The sequence below is a fragment of the Phytophthora infestans genome, genomic scaffold, assembly GCF_000142945.1.
Source record: "Phytophthora infestans T30-4 supercont1.59 genomic scaffold, whole genome shotgun sequence".
Classification (NCBI taxonomy): Eukaryota; Oomycota; class Peronosporomycetes; order Peronosporales; family Peronosporaceae; genus Phytophthora; species Phytophthora infestans.
This window is the reverse complement of record NW_003303700.1, coordinates 78,299-82,886: the sequence shown is the minus strand read 5'-3', so window position 1 is coordinate 82,886 and position 4,588 is coordinate 78,299.

The window sequence follows — 4,588 nt, the reverse complement described above, 5'->3', positions numbered from 1 at the left end:
CAGACATACAGTGGGTGGAAGCTCGAGATCCAGAAGCACAGTCCGATCACCAGTGTGTATGCCTGCACTGCAGCATGACAGGATACAACCGAAGCAAGGAAACCGGTCAACACGGCGTGTCACGTACCCCATCAGGACTTCTATACACACTGTGTTGCAACGGGAACTCATGAAGGAGCTAATAGAGCAGGGAGTTGGCTATCAAGTCACGAGCAAGTCATGGGACCACGCGGCCGAAGCTTGTGTACGCAGCATTAGGATTATCCAAAAGCGCGAACGCAAGCGTCGAAAACGAGTGAAACAACGGTTGAAAGCCCAAAACAGGGCCCACCTCCTCACCAGACGGGACTTCTTACAAGCAAATGAAGAAGATGCTCGTGAGGAACAGCTTGTACGGCTAGGTCAGCGCCTGGAACGGACAATGGACCAACTGCGTTGGAATTTTAAGCGGATCTCCAACTGGGAGAAAGATCAATCAACTGCAGAGATTCATCACCTCCATGGAGACCGATTTCACAGAGAAATGAAGATAGCAGACAACTTTGGCTCTGAATGGAAACCAATCCTCGGAGTTGTTCACAGTACTGTTCCTCCAAACTGACTGCAGGAGGAATTCGACAAATTTGTACACATTCCTGGAGATCGGCAGATAACACCGCAACAAAATGGAGAATTAATGGCTGAAATCACGATTGATGAGGTTCTCGGGGCCATTGCCGAACTCAATCGACACAAAGCGGCCGGCCCAGATGGGCTAAACAAAGACTTCTTCAAGGACGTTCAGCCGGTCCTTGCTCCCGCAATGGTAGCGATAGGAAACAAGTTACTGGCGGGAGCGGAACCGCCTCCCTCCTTCCTGGTGGGTTTGATTATTCCTCTCAGGAAGAGAGGAGACTCGGTAGATGCCATGGACTTCAGACCAATCTCACTTCTACAGACCGCGTACAAAGTCTTCATGAAAGTAATGGCGTGCAGGATGCAGAAAGTTATCGGCAAACCGATCGGCGACTCACAACAGGGATTCGTGCACGGCCGACAGATGATAAAGACCGTCATGATGATGCTGGCTGTGACCGCCACGGCTCGAGGAGAACCGGAACTCTCGGCATTGTTAAGTCGAGTTATTCTCCTTCTCGACTTCAGAAAACTTATGATACCGTGTCGCGGGAATTTCTGTTTCTGGCGTTACTAAAGTTTGGATTTTCAGTAGAATTTGTGAATCTCTTACGGCGGCTGCATGATGGCACAACGGCAAGATTTCTTGTAAATGGAGAACTCTCCGAATCGCAGGCAGCTGTCTCGGGTATCCGTCAAGGTTGTCCAGTAGCCCCTTTACTGTTTATAATTGCGGCGGAAGTATTAGCACTGAAGCAGGACACCACACTGCAAGGGCTGGAAGTCCCAGGAACAGGAGGACAGCGGCACTTATTCTCTGCGTTCGTAGATGACTCGACAGTATTCCTGCAGCATGCTCACCAGATCCCTAAAGTAATGAATATCGTAGAACGCTTCGGTCAACTCTCGGGTCTGCAGGTGCAACCAGCCAAAAGTCAGCTCATCTTCTTAAACACGGCGATCGAAGAACATCAGTTCTTCGGCCTACCGGTCCTTCGACGAGGTGACACCGTCCGATATTTGGGTTATCAAGTGGGCACTGGGCCGTTGACAGCCATCAACTGGGCAGGCAGGATTCGCAACATCCAAAGACGTTTAGCGACGGCAACGAAGTTGGGAACAAGCATCGACCATCGGATCACCATCCTGAACGTCATTATGCTTCCCTCGGTTCTATTCACAGCAGCGGCCTTCGACATGCCTAAATGGGCAGACAAGCAACTCAGGAATCTGCAAAAACAATTTCTGTGGAGGCATGCAACGGCAACAGAGAGTACCCGTCACAAGGTCGCTCCAGGCCTAGTCTTCGCACCTAAACAGGCAGGAGGAATGGGACTCGCTTGAATCCCGGTGGCGTGCAAGACCCAGAGGGTAAAACAAACGATCCTCTGGCTAGTCCAACGCAAAGACTCGCACTGGCAGGCGTGGAAGCATTGGATGTTCCGAGGGACATCACTTGCTTGGGAAAATACACTCACGCCCAGAAGCAAGCTCACACGATCCTTGCACTCAGCGGGAGTATCACCAGGAGACAAATTACACCAGCTAGTCGGTGAATGTTTTCAACCCACCGCAGAGTTGGAAGGCGAAGCTATACTGGAATACCAGATAGCAATTAATGAACTAGAAGTGGAATCGATCAGTTCGACTGCAGCGGGGACGTGGATCATCGAGCTACCATGGGAGCTCGGGTGTACACAACGCGAAATGAGTACACAAGAAGAACTCTACTGGCCGGCGTACACGTGGAATGACAACCCGTGGATTGTCGATAACGTAGGCAGAACCCTGAGTGCCAAGAAGTTCAACCGAATCCAACCTTGCACGTTGAAAGAGCTTCAGATCACACGAATAAGCTCGAAAACGTACTCCCTCAGCATACCGGTCGATGGGGAGGAGGAGCACCAACCGGCAAAGCTACGGAGGTGGGGTCTGGCGATCTTGATGAACGCCCCAGCCCTACCCATGGGAGCAACATTGGCAATTACGAAAGAGCTCACTTTACGACACCCGCCAGAACTGGAAAATGAATATCGGTGGGAGTTGCAACCGGACGGCCTTGCAATAGGCACGGTCGTCGTGGGGTCGGCGGCGGGAGCCAGTATCACCTTGGAACAGCAGAGCAACGGACTGGCTTGGACTCCAGTAGGAGCAGATTACGGAAGAGAAGGTACATCAGCAGACATACGAGTGCTCCAAGCACTGGGAGCAGCAGGAAAGGTAGTATTTTATGCTCACCCCAGCGCCCACAGTTGTCCGTGGAATGTACAAGAAAGTATCGCGAATAACCATGTGCTGAAAGCACTTAAGCAGCAGCCGTTTAAACGGTACCGCAATGAAGTAGAACAGCTTCAGCGACCAGTAGAGCGACTTCACGAGGTGGTAGCCGGAAGCACCTGGCAACGCGCAGCGATGCACCAGACGTTAAAGCAAGTCTGGGCCCACAGAAATCAGCTTACGGAGTATCAAGTATGGATAGCGTATCGAGTTGCGGTGCGGCAACTCAACTTGTACTACGAAGGCAGGAAACATGACAGCAGTTGCAGAAAACTAGCGGCATGTCAAGGGCGAAAGGAAACGATGGAGCACATCTTCTGGGAGTGCTCCTGCGCCCAGGCTTGTTGGGTGAAGCTCATCCAGCAGTGGACTGGGGAAGCATGGGAGCATCGAGAACTTCCAATTGAGCTGCGCGAACAGGAAAGCGCCTCCCGTATCGCCCTCATTAGTGGAGAAGATGCAGAGAACATACCCGGACGACATTAAGTACATCATACTGGAATGGAAACGCATCTGGCATATCCTGTGCACAATTGCCTTACCAGCCTGTGGACACAGCGCAACAGGGTCGTTTTTTAACAAGCCCAGGTGACAGAGGACTCCAGTGCGACAGAATTTTGGGGGACGGCAATGCGTCAGTTGAGAGCGCTGGGGAAACGTGAATGTCGACAACCGGAGACTCAATTGCGAGGAACACATTTACTTCTATGCCTGCGGGTACTAGAACAAAAAGCACGTGAGCACCCGAGACAGCGGGCGAGCCCCGTACAACCACCGGACTCGCAAGAGGAACCGGCGTTGCTAACCAGGCTTAGGAAATACCAGACAGTTAATCGTTGTTAAGACCAAATAGAATGTCTGCCTCTCTCTCTAAGATTCAAGATTAAAACTTTGGGAGATTATGTTCTGGAATATGGGGAAACGCAACAAATGGCGGATGTGTGCTAGAGACAGGTCAGTGCAACAAAATTTAGATTAAAAAGTTAGTAAAGTGAAGTGAGATGTAAAATAATGCTGTTGATGTAGGGTGATTAATTATATTTGTTTGAAAAATTGTGGCTGTGAAATAAAACATACTTCTTCGTGCTACACATTGCTCTACACTTTGGAAAACTTTGTCTTGGGTATGGGGCCATATGACGCAAAAAATATTAGACCTACCGTTAGTATACAAGTCGATGCACATTATGAAATTGGGTAATATCATCGAATTGAGTGAAATTGTGATTGTATTGAAGTTTGTATAAGCAGTGCAGAGTCGAATTTTTTTTTTGAAATGTACAGTTGGTGTAGATGATTTTTTTTGTGATAGCGGGAATGTTATTCAAGTATAAAAGAAAAAAAATATCTGAAGAAGAAAGGCAAAGATTGACGAGAAATTTGTAGAAGCGTGGTATTAATTGAGGCGTGCATAAAGAAAGAGAGTGTAAAATATAGATGGATGGATAGCATGATAAATGGAATTAGTCGAATGTAAGATATTAAAGTAAAAGGTTAAACCTGCTAGGGTAAAGCAGGGTAGCATATTTAGGGTAATTAAGGGTAAAAAAATATGTAGGGTTTAGGAGATAGGGTCCCTTCACCGACTCATCATCCTGTATTAACAGTATAGGAGATGTACAGACAACGACGGTGAAACTCAACCCCCACAAAAACTCGACCCCCCTTACAGTGCAACTTTAAACTCAAGTAAAAA